The following is a 12811-nucleotide window of genomic DNA, read 5'->3' on the forward strand; positions in this document are numbered from 1 at the left end:
ACAATTAACAACAACAATAACAATAATAATATCTAGCTCTGATCCAGCATTTTTTTTTTTGTCCATTGATCTCAAAGTGCTTCACAAAGAAGGTAAGTATCATTATCCTCATTTTACAGATGGAGAACTGAGACACGGGGAGGTGAAACAACTTGCCCAAGGTCACCCATAAATCCAGTGGAAGAGCTAGTCCTAACAGATTTGTGCCCCATTATGCCAGGCACTGTACAACACATGGTAAGAGACAGTCCCAGCCCTGAAAAGCTTGCAGTCTAAATACACAAGACAAACTTAAGGGTAGGAGAATAAGATCCCACAGGGTGTCTGTGGCAGAGCCACAAATAGAGCCTTGATCTTCCAAAACCCACTCAAGTGTCTTAACCACAAGACTATTCTTCCTCTTCACCTCCAGTTTGGTAGACCAAATTCAGTCCTAGGTGCTGGTGGCGGGAGGATATTTCAGTCTAACAGTTCTTTGCTCATGTACATATGTGACACACGACCGGAAACAGTTAGCGTCTTGCAGGATGAATGACTCAAATTCAACCCTTAAGACATGTAAGGAGATAATGTTTGTGGTTTTGTGTATTTACATATATATGGGTAGTGGTCAACAATGTAATCAAAAGTCCCTGTCTGTGCTGTATTCTGTTAATTCAGAGATCGAAAGAACATCCTAGCATTTAAATGAACTGTAAACACAGGATATCGCTGTATTCATCTGTCTTTGAAAGGTATAGCCAATCATCTTCGAATGGTGGAAAAACAGGCAATTGCCTCATGTTAATTGGTGTAGCTAATTACCAGTGATGGACCTACTTTAAAGTCATCCTGATTGCCCATTGTAAGCTGAGGGCCGCAGGCCGCTCAAAGAAGGCCTGAAATTGTATAAAAGATCCTTGGGTCCTGATCCTGTCATCTCAGATCTGCTTGAGGCTTCATACACAGGAAGCTTAAGCCATAAGGCCTGAGATCCCAGTCCTAAACCGGAATGCCCTTAAATGATATTGGACATTGGACTATAACCTATGGACTAAATTCTAATAGAACTCTTTGCAGCTAAAAAGCTCACCATCTCTGCTATGAATCTGAACCTCAAGAATTGAACTCACGTCTGTGTGTATATTGATCTTTTAATCATACTCTCTCTTTTCTTTTTAAATAAATTTTAGGTTAGCTAATAAGAATTGGCGGTAAGTGTCTATTTGGGTAATATCTGGAATATTTAGTAACCTGGGAGGTAATGTGTCTGATCCTTTGGGATTGGTAGAACTTTTTTATATGATGAATAAGACGTTCAGTAATCTTCATCATACCTGACTTAGGTATCTGGGTGGAGGCCTGAGGCTGGGTTACTTTAAGGGAACTGTGTTGTTGACTTCTGAGTAACCAGTGAGGTAATAAAGAAGCTGTTTTGTGCTGGCTTGGTAAATCTAAGTACTGGAATATCCACCAGCTTTGGGGATTGTCTGCCCCATTCTTTACCGTTCACCCTAATTGAGTGACCTCAGCTGGCTCCCCTGGGATTCGGGTCACAACATAAAATAAATATGTGGCCTAAATCTATTCCCTCACCTACATCACAAAACTGTGACCACAGCTGGTACTCTCTGGCATCCTTGTAGGCAGTCTTAGCCAGGCACTGAATTTGCCAAGGATACTGAACAACTTTCTCACTGTTCCAGCTGGTTTCTCATATTAATGAGGCATTGTGTGGAAGTTGGTCCTGACACTACAGTAGAGGACTTTAGTCTCCAGGATGGTCTATCCATTCCTTTGACACAGCATTTAACTGACAAAAAAAATTAGAAATAAACCACACCAAACCCTGAATATTAATTTATAGTGTGAGATGCTGAGTAGGAAGAAGGACTGTCCTTAGGAAGAAACTTCTTCTGTAGGGAACACACACTGAAATTCTCTGCCTGTGTAGGGATTACCAGATTAATCTCTAGCATGGAAGGAATAGATTCCAGGATTTTCATGGTTTAACAGGAAATAGCTGTGATTTTTGTCATTTTGGAGATCTTTACATGTTGATAGTTGGAGTTCTGGTAACCGTTAAACTAATCTGACTGAGAATACTGACAGCCTAACACCCGGGCTCCGTGGGAGGCTAATTGGTAGCAACACTGCTCATGATCAGGGGTGGCAGTGTGGCAGAAGGCATGGGGTGTCATGAAAAGGAGAAAGGGGCCGTGTTTTTACTAATCTGGTTTAAGATGTGTCTGCACCATGGTGTTGGTGCTGCAAAGACTGAGGCAGAAAAGTGGGTGAATAGTCAATGAGGGGCCCTGTACTGAGCTGCTGCTGATGAGCTGCTGAGGTCTTTCAGCTCCCATTGAGGCCAATGAGCGCTTTACCGTTGACTTCAAAGGGAGCAGAGTGAGGCTTTTGAAAATCCTCAGTGGCTGTGGTACATTCTAGGAATAATCCAATGTTGATTTTAAATCCACCTGCTTATCCAAATCCCTGATTTAAGAGCAGCATCTAGGCTCAAATGTGTAACAGCTAATCATTGACTCAGCGGCTATTTCTGGAATTGTATAGCATATGAAAAATTCCCAGCAGAAAAATCAACGATCATTTGAATTAAAAATTGGAACCCACATCTCTGACAAGACTTGATGTTAAACAATTAACATTCCTTCTGTGTCTTTTTGTACTAGCAATAAGTACCTAAATGATTAAACATGAACACAAGGGTCACACTGGGCTCTGGAAATCCCAATCCATTTGCAGAGTCTATATGTGAAGTACATCTAACCAGTATCTCATAACAAAGGCAGAGAATTTGTTTTGGTAAATTGTAGGAAAATCACATATATGTGTCAAGACCGATTCTCCTCCGGGTAAGAGCTGAGAAACAAAAACAAAGGAAATCAGCCATTGCCACCAGCTAATTAAACAACGTGCACAAACCTCTTAGGACACAAAAACCCAATCTTGTTCTTAAAAAAGGTAAATTTTATTAAAACCAAAAAGAAAGAAAATATATCTGGAAATTTAGGTATTTGCTAGATTTAAAAAAAAAACACTTACAAGGATTAATCATCAAGAATAAGTTTATTGAGGTCCAGTTTAAAGGTTACAAGCAAAACAAAAGCATTTGGGGTTAGTGCAGAGGAATCCACAAACCATAAGGAAATAAAAAGAAATAAACCTAATCGCGTCTTCCTAGACATTTCCTGATCTACTTATGTATCTGGGGGTTTCAAATGAGTAGTTTCTAGGTATGATTCAGATGATTTTTCATACCTGGCCCAAAGCTTCTTACAGCATAGTTGCAGCTCTGTCTGCCTCTCCCCGAGAACAACAACAGAGACAGACAAAAGGGGAGTCTTGTTTCAATATTAAAAAGTTCTAGCCTTTCCATTGGCTCTTTTGGACAGGTGCCCGGTCACTTCCTTTTACCTATGCATCGTAGGGAGACTTTTTAACCCTTTACAGTTAAAGCAAGTAGAGAACAGCTACTAAGAGGGATTTTGTAGCTAATTGGCTGGCTGGGTGTCCATAAAATGGAGCTACCCCTATCTCTTCCATTTATCACGGTGTGTTTAGTGGGGAAAAGGTCAAAAAAATCACAAATGGCTTGGAAAAGATACTTCTAGATGCTATAACTATAAATTTCAGATCTTGATCCAAACATTCCCGAAGGTTGGCTGGTGTTTGGGTTCAAGGTGTTAGTTTAAATAAACCTATTTATGGGTTTAACTTTAGGAAAAGGAGTTCTCCCATTCCTACAAAGTTCAGATAAGAAATACCCAACCTTCGTCTTCAAATCCCTGCACTTTTTTAAATGGTCCTTAGCCTTGTCTAAAATCCATCACACGGGTCTCAGCAGATTTGGCAATTTCTGCTGGAGGGTCTGCTGCCTTCAAATCTTGTTATGACTTGGGTTTGAGAAGGATGTGAAGGCAGAAAAAGATGAACATTGAGGGTCATACATGGATGAGAAGAATAAAGTTTCCAAACTAGAGAAGGGTCTGAACCAAATCCTCGGAGTTAAATCCCAAATTCATGCCTCTTTAATGGAAAAAAACAAAATCCTACTTCCAAACTCTACAATTCAGGGGTTTGAAATTTGGATGTGACTGTGAACATTCCCAACGGTGAGGGTGTTTAGATTTGACCCAGTCTGGAGATGAACTCCTTACTTCGACCTGGAACCCAGATCTGGGGTTCAGATCAAGGTTTTGGTTTTGGCTCATCTTTAATATTATTATTATAATAATAATTTGTCTGATGCCCCAAAGTGTTAGGCACTTCACAGAGCAAATAAAAGGCACAATCCTTATCCCGAAGACCATATCACCTAAAAATGGACAGGAAATGGCAGATAATAGGTCAGAGAGTAAGGAAATGGGAGGACAGTGTTACATGGTTATCTTGGTAAGATGTGCAAGTTGCCTGGTCACTGAATAATTCTAACTATGTTATTTAATTTTTTTTAATGGGGACAGCAGATGAGAGATCAAAGGGAAATGGTGAAAAGAGGGAGGGGTGAGATCACACTAGTGAAAGGTCCGGAGGGTCTGCTCTATCTTGCATCAGAGGATAACATCTGTTAACAGGCCAGGCTGGCTGCAGCACTTCAGGCTCCAGCCTCACCTCCTGTGCTCCCCTTATGCCCGTTCCATTAGTTCTGGATTCCTCTATGCAAGGGGAGTCCTCAGCTGTTGCCCTAAGGAGGTTCAGTAAGGTCAGAGTATTGCCTGAGAGGGGACTGAGTAAAACTGAGTAAGGATTTCAGGACTGACCTAAGATATTGTCAATGAGAATCTCACTGGAGTGACTTTACCTTTGGCAAAATAAAGACTCGTAGCATCTTTGAATCATGGATCTAAAAACATAGGGCCTGATTCACTACTGCGTCACCCCAGTTTTATGCCAATGTAACTCCATGAATGGCAATGAAGTTACCCCCACCTCAAACAAAGGTGGTGAATCAAACCCGTAGTGAGAACATACTCTCCTGAGCCTTTCATTGTCGTCTTGTTTCAGAATCTCTAACTCAACCATCCACCAAATGTACTCATGTGTAGCAGCAGCCACACCCTCTAAATCAGTAGTTCTTAAACCGTGGATTGGAACCCCAAAGTGGGTCGCGACCAGTGTTCCCTCTAATTTTTCCCACCCGTGTGTGGAATGAATTTTATTATGCGCGCCAATATGGAGGTGAGGTGTGACACATCACCTTCATATTGGTGCATATAACAAAATTCATGTGGTGGAGTGAGGCCGAGGGGTTTGGAGTGTGGGAGGGGGCTCAGGGCTGGGGTGCAGGGGTGTGAAGGCTCTGGCTGGGGGTGTGGGCTCTGGGGTGGGGCCGGGGATGAAGGGCTCAGGGCTGGGGCAGAGGGTTGAGTGCAGGGGGTGAGGGCTCCATCTGGGGGTGCAGGCTCTGGAGTGGGGCTGGGGATGAGGGCTTTGGGGTGCAGGAGGGAGCTCTGGGGCTATGAAAGGGAGAGAGGACTCCCCCAGCTCTCTCTTCCTGCAGCAGCACCTGGGCTGGGGGTGAGAGGTGCCTCTTCCCGCTGCGGGAGCTCTGGGACTGGGGCTGCAGGATAGGTGCCACACCCCCAGCCCTCAGCAGGTCCGGGCCAGGAGAGGGCCACCCAGGCCACTCTGGCTGTGCCCGGGTCCGGGCTGGGCTGCGCCACCCTGGCCGCAGCTCGTTCCAGGCCACTCCACAGTCGGGCAGCGCTGTGTTGCCCCGGCTGCGCCTGGGGCTGGCCCGGGCCGTGCCACCCTGGCTGTGGCAAGTCAGGGCCGCAGGCTGACTGAGTTGGGCCTGGGGCAGGGGCGCCCCTCAAGCAGCAGGTTGGGGGCCGGGCTAGGTGGGGGGAGGGGGATGCCTGCATGGTGCTAAGTTTACAGGGAACTTAGGTCGCTACCCTGTTTTAATGGGGTTGCCAGGGCTAGCGTTAGACTTGCTGGGGCCTGGGGCTGAAGCTGAAGCCTGAGTCCCACTGCTTGGGGCTCAGGTTACAGGCCCTCTGCCCAGGGCTGAAGCCCTTGGGCTTTGGCTTTGGCCTGGGCTTGGGTGGGCACAGGCTTTGTTCCCCTCTCCTGGGATCGTGTAGTAATTTTTGTTGTCAGATGGAGGTCACAGCGCAATGAAGTTTGAGAACCCCTGCTCTAAATGCTTTTGCGTGGTCTTGGAGTAGGCAAATGAGATGGGTGATCTGGCATAGGGCATAGTCATTGCAGATCAGTGATTGCATGCCTTGCATGTTTTCCACTGGTTATTACATAACCTTTCCCTGTGAGGCCACAATGCTAGATTTCTCTCAAACCTTATCTTCAGAACGATTTCACTGTGGGCTAAGGGCACTTAGCACTCCCAGGCCACCATCAGAACCTTGCATGATTGGTCCATATAGTGCTTGGATTCAATGGCACATCATAAGACTGGGATTTTCAAAGGAGCCTAAGGGAATTAGGTATCCAAATAGCACTGGCAATTCAGTGAGAGTTGAGCATCTAATGCCATTAGATTTCTTTGACTACCCCAAGCCAAATCATTAAGGACTTGATTCTGCAACTCCTTGTGCAGAACTCCCATGGAAGAGAAAACAGAGAGAAAACGTAGAATGAAGCCGAAAGTTTTCAGGAACATTTAAGTGTATTTTGCAATTGCATTTGTTGGTTAATGCTCTTAAAGGTGACCAGCAAAGGATTTTTTAAAATTATGGGCCTCTGAAACCATTCTCCCATTAGTTTCATCAGTTTTATTACAGTCATCAAATGCATTGGACTGAGTGGAATTACACGGGCCTCAAATCTACGAAAGTGAGTGGCGAATCAGGCCCTTTTGAGTGTGTACCTCTTTTTGTTTCTTTATAATGAGATGAAAGGCATTGTTTCTTTCTGCTTGTGTTTTACCTTAGAAATATCAGGCATATCCAGGCTGATCTTTCCAGGTTTTGCTGGAGGCCTTTTGGCGTGGTCTCAGAGATGTGCATTGTGAACTTACAATGTAATTGAAGGGATGGGACTGTTGAAGCTTAAAAAACAAACACATTCTTTCACCTAAGGGTCTATTAGGCATTGCAGTTCAATAGGTGTTAACAAAACCAAAGAATAAACAAATCAGCCACATCCTCAACTGAAGTAAATCAGCATAGCTCCTCTGAAGTCAATGGAACTACACCGATTTATATGAGGTGCAGATCTGGCTATAATCATAGTAACACTGAAGGAAAAGTAGAGCTTCCAGGACCCTGGGACAGATGAAGAGTGGAATCTTCTATTGAGCTCTCAGTGGACAACACTGTGCAAATCTAAATGACCACTGTAGATATGCCAGTGATGAATGCTAGAGGAACAGCTAAAATAGACAGATTATCAAGAAAAGAGATCTGGGAACAGTGTAGACATCTGTCTTATCTGCTATTTACGCAGCATAGTTCTACAGCTTTCAGTGGTATGTTACAATCAGGAACAGACAAGAGTCCAGATCATCAGCTGGTGTAAATAGGCATAGCTCCACTCAAGTCAATGGAGCTACACTTATTTGCACCAGATGGTTCCAACTCCCTCCCTTCATCGCGTGGACAACAAAGGCTCTGTACCTGCGAGCTGCTCTGCACGGATGGAGCTCTGCACTTGTCAAGAGCCTCATCCATTTCAAGGCGGTTCTATGGGGCCTTAAGAGCCTGTCTGCACCGAGCAGCTTGTAGGATCATGACCTAATTCTGCTCCCATGGGCAGATAACACAAGACACAATGTGGCACTTGATCCGGCGCTGAAATGTTAACGTGTAGGTATATAAAATAAAGTTTCCACGAAAGGGAAGCTGCTAGTGGGATTTAGCTAGTAGGCCAGGCCAGCTGGTCGGTTCAACTATTATACTGTCAGTAGAAGAGCTGTTCCTTTAAGAAACTTACCACTACTTACATAGTTTTGTTGTCAGGGTGGGTCCCCGTTCTATATAGGGAGCATTTCTGTACCTGTATGGTACTCTCCTGTTGAATGCTTGTAAGTCTGAACTGTAGATCTTTACAGGTAAAGGTATTCCCTGTTTATTCAGAATGGAAAGCAAGTTTATCTTTACATCCTTTCTTAAATCTGGTTTTAAGAAGGATGTTTTTGTATTTAATATTATTATTAGTCACCTATACCATGCTACAAACATGGATTGCTTGACAGACACAGAGAAAATCAAGCCTGTGAAATTATTCCATGCATGAATTTGACCCAGCGTTCATGGCCTAAAGATCTCACAGACAAATATTAGGTGACAACTGTTAAATAAGCTCAGTTCAGTCCATGACATACTTTAACACAGACAATTCCTTTGGAACAATTCTGTAATTCGATTACACTGGTTCTTTAATTATTTTATTTTTCTAATGTGGATTTTGGAGCACTTTGATTAATGAGTTATAAGATCTATATATTGAAATTTAAGTATAAGCATATGTGTTGGATACACTTTTGGCCCAGCAAAATGGGGAATTTAGATCTGCATAACTTTAATCTGCGTCATGCTGTTATAATGGTTAAAGTACCCTGCAGAATATATTTAAGCAGCACTATATATTCTGTGTCTTAAGGGTCATTGCTTCTCCTTTTTAGTGCATTGCCTTGGCTTAATTTGGGGGTTTGTTGCTTTTTTAGAACGTGTTGTGATCCTCCAAGTCTGGTATGTCAGATTATGCTGACTCATGGACTTTACTCCAACCAGTGGCATATGTGATATATGGAGAATATAACATGAACCTGTAATAGGAGGGTTTTATACATGAAAATTTAGATACCACGGCTCTTTACTGCTTGCTACAACGTAGTAAGTAATTTTTGCTGTTAAATGCATACCACGGGCCTGATTTAGAATCGAGGGGGGGAGGATGGGGAGTAACATCATTGCAGCCAGTGAAATTACACCAAAGTGAGAGCAGAATCAGGCAATACGCTTTTCTGACACCCTCATTTTATACTTGAATGACATCAGTGGAATTACTCCTGATTTACACCAGTATAACTGAAAAGAGAATCAGGCCCCTTAACTTTAGGGTGCTTAATGTCTCACAATGAACACAGCCCCCCCAAAGAGGTTTTGCATTCAATATATTGTGCCTTTTCTAAAGGTGGGGGAAGAGAGAAATTCAGCATGGAAGGCCTCCCTGCTTACACTGCAGAGACAATTTACTTCTGTAACTCTTTTATATTGTCCTAGCACTATTGCACTGTTGTGAATGCCTACGAACTCTTAACCTGATACAAACAGCTCCATCTTCAGGGTGCTGGAGCAGCCTGAACAGTGAGGCCTGGGCAGAGGTAGCTTTCTACCACCTTTCCAGCTCCCCTGGTCCTCAGGTCAGCCACTGGGTTAATTTAGAGCAGCATCAGAGCTGATTTAAATAACGTTGGCCCATGAAAGCTTTCTACAGGTCATTACGCTGCCTGGGGACTGCTCACTCTGGTCGTACCATTTCCCCTATGCCCCCAACCTCTCCACCTTAGCTAGTGCTTTAGCACAAATGCTCTTCTCTGTAACTCTTACGGTTGTGGGATGATTTCCCCTTTCGATTAAGAGCGTTGTGTAAAGAAAGGTGCGCTCTGCTGATGTCGCTGTTAAAGTACTGTCCAGCCACTCAGGTCACAGCAGCTGATTGCATTCTTTTCCTCTGCAGGTGAGGCAGAATGGTATGAACCCAGTCTTGGATACTGAAGAAGCACTCGGAGGGCTTCCCTAGAATGAGTGACCTTGAGCTGAAGGAAGTAGTGCCACCAAAGATGAAGGAGGGAAGTAAGACAAACATTACTGGAGGCTAAATTCTTCCGATCCTGACAATCTACTCATATAAGCAGGATGTTCTGCAGTTGTCTGCAGTGCACAGGAACAATGTAACTTAGCTGGCATGCTGCCCTTGCTTTTAGGGAAATCTACTTTGGCAGATCTCGCTGTAGGTGCCAGATGTGGAGTGAGGGATAATTCCATGTCTCGGTGGATTAAGCTAGTTAGCTCCGATTGGCCAAATTCATCCCTGAGGTAACTCCCTTCACTTCAGTGGCATTACCTCAGGGATGAATTTGGTTCGATGTATCCATTTAAATCCATACTTTGCCCTAATGTGTCTTTTCCCCTCTGTATACTGTATGCCTCATTCTGGCTTCAGACACTGAATGGGTTTTCTAGCGACCCAAAGTAGCACTGGACTTCTATGAGAAAGCTGCATCTGGCATTTCACTGAAAACCAAGACTCAAAGCTTCCTTGAATATGCTACGTTCATTCCTATGGCAGGCACATTTGCCTTCTGTCAAATGCCATTTGTTTGTCTACAATTTCTTTTCCTATCAGATCTAGCACCTCAGAGGAGACCACACACTCTATTAGCTGGACAATAACTTTGATGGCAGAAGCAATGGCTCAGAGGTGGACTGCTAATGCTTGGTGTGGATGATTATTGAGATTGGGCTAGAGATGGTAAGGTACAGCCTACACTGAAGGGGTTCCACTTGCATTTAGGGGCTGATTCAAATTCTGCTGAAATCAGTGGAAGGATTCCCAGTGATTTCAATGAGCACTGGATCAGGCCCTTACCCCTGTCAGTAGGAGGTTATGATTTGATAACTCAACTCTTAAGAGGGGATTTTTATTTTCCATCAGATCACAATCACAGAACTATAATCCACTCTTTCCACTGCCCTGTGATGTCTTTCTCTCTTCAGTGATTATTGAGCCCAATGTCAACATTAATGCTCTCCTTTGAGGATGTGCTTTGTCAGTGGTGAGCCTTACTTGAGCTGTTTCTTTCCTCCTGTAATGGGGTGGTCACCCCGCTCCTGCCGGAAGGGGATAAAGAAGCCCCGGAGACGGCTGCAGCGAGGAAAGCTGGGCTAATTGGGAAAGCAGCCACAACTGTAGCCAGTGCAATCAGAGCCCAGCTGACCCTTAGAAGAGGGCGGTGGGCCAGAAGGACACAGTCTCTCTCTGGCTCTAGAGAGAGAAGGACTAGGCTGCTGGGGAAGCTCAGGAGGGTACCTAGGGTGGAGCAGTGCTGGGGAAGGACAGAGGGAGCTCCAGCCTAGCAAAACCCCAGGCTGAGTTAAGGGCCCACAAAAGGTACTGGTGCAGCCCAGAGATAGGCATCTGGTCCAACCCCCCTTGCCGATGATGAGTGGTTTACAGACTGCAGTCTGCCCCAGGGAGTGGGGGCTAGATGGTGACTGGCAGTAGCCGCTGAGGTAAGGTGGGGATAGAGGGTTGGGGGTTCCCCTGGGTGGGGAGACCCTGATTGTGGGTTGTTTCTGGGGGGCAGAACCCAGATGTAGAGTGGGCACCAGGGTCTGGGAGGGACACGTCTAGCCCTCCATTGGCCTGCAGAGGATGCTCTGTGCTGAAAGAGCTGATTCCCTAGATGACCAGCAGGAGGCACCGTGCCGGTGAGTCATGCCCTGTCACACCTCCTTTTACCAAATATCACTTATACATTATGTGTCCAAAAAGTTAAACGTTGTTTATTCATTTGAATTTTGTTTACACTTTCAAACTGCTAACTGTTTCTAAAAGTCCTTTTTAAGTCACTGACCTGTTCAGACTGTAAACTCTTTGAGATGGGGATGTTGGGGGAGGCTTTCAAAGGCACAAATGGGAATCTATTGACAATGAGGGTCAGTCACCTAACTCCCATTTGTGCCTTTAAGATCTCCCCCCTCTTCTAGCTATGTGTTTGCAGTGCCAACACACTGGGACTGCAGTCCCGATGGAGAGCCCATGGCTTTACTGCAGTACTTATTAAAAAATATTCCAGGGAGTAATCCTGTCCTGGCAGAGAGATGGACTACTTTACCTAACAGGTCATTTCCATCTCTATGGGCAGTGATTTCTATCTCTTCCATCAGCAGTGCCATGATACTCACACCACACCGCTTCTATTCACTAGTAAAGATGAGGGCAAGGACACTTTAGACACACAAGTAACTGCACCCTTTCCTATCAGTACACCAGCACTCCACTGCCAGTGGCTAAACTACAGTTCACTTTCTCAGTCTTAAGGAGTCTTCCCTCTCGCTGCCCATGGTACCACATCCTCCGTGGCTAGCAGGGGAACCAGGTCCATCCTGTACTCCAGGTTCTGGCTCAGGCACCCTCTAGTCCGCTGCCAAGGTCTGTTTCCTTCTAGACCTTACTCCTTTCCCTGAGCCCTTTCCTTACCTTCTGGCACTCCCCTCACCCTGCCTCCCAGCTCACTCCTCCAAGGGAGTAACGATAGACTGCCTGTCTCTGGAACCTCCAAACACGCCTCTCATGCAGTGACTGTAGACTTTCCCAGCCCACCACTCTGCTTCCAATTTTCTGTCTTTATACATCCAGCCCAGTTCATTCCTCCCCAGCTGAGCTCCCTCACTGCGCCAGGGGATTGCTTAGCCACCTGATTCCTCTTAGCTGTGACCCATCAGGTTAGTTAGCCCCCTTCTCAGTCTACAGCAGCTTGTGGAGCAAGAGGAGGGCTGCAGACCCAGAGAGAGAGAAGGAGAGAGATGGCGTGCAACTATGGGAAGGGACATTCACCTCAAGAAGCTAATCTTCAGAATGGCCAGCAGGAGGCGCCATCCTAGCGGTGAGTTAAGCACCCCCCCATCATACCCTGGTGACTGTGACCATCAACACCATGTCATGCTGATACCATATTTGCAACTAAATTATGCATAGAGCACAGATCCCAGGACTGGAGCTTGGTCTGGGATGTGGATGGTTGATGTGTCTAGGGGGTACACTTTGACTAGCTCTAATATGCCTGTAAAGAGGAAGTAAGACTCCAGTCCCATTCCCATGTGTAGCTTCCCTGCATTACAAT

At 45.1% G+C, this 12811-nt stretch overlaps 1 protein-coding gene across 2 annotated transcripts in view; it reads left to right on the plus strand.

The window, feature by feature from the left end:
* Window positions 1–9752, plus strand: part of TMEM215 (transmembrane protein 215) — a 68171-nt gene extending 58419 nt beyond the window's left edge. The window contains exon 2 of one of the 2 annotated variants that reach the window (XM_074952108.1): window positions 9643–9752. The gene's annotated coding sequence lies outside the window, so the exon portion shown is untranslated. The remainder of the gene's footprint in view (window positions 1–9642) is intronic. The other variant, XM_074952109.1, reaches the window with a different exon arrangement.
* The last annotated feature ends 3059 nt before the right edge of the window (window positions 9753–12811 follow it).

Source organism: Natator depressus, chromosome 5, assembly GCF_965152275.1.
Source record: "Natator depressus isolate rNatDep1 chromosome 5, rNatDep2.hap1, whole genome shotgun sequence".
In the NCBI taxonomy this organism is placed as follows: Eukaryota; Metazoa; Chordata; order Testudines; family Cheloniidae; genus Natator; species Natator depressus.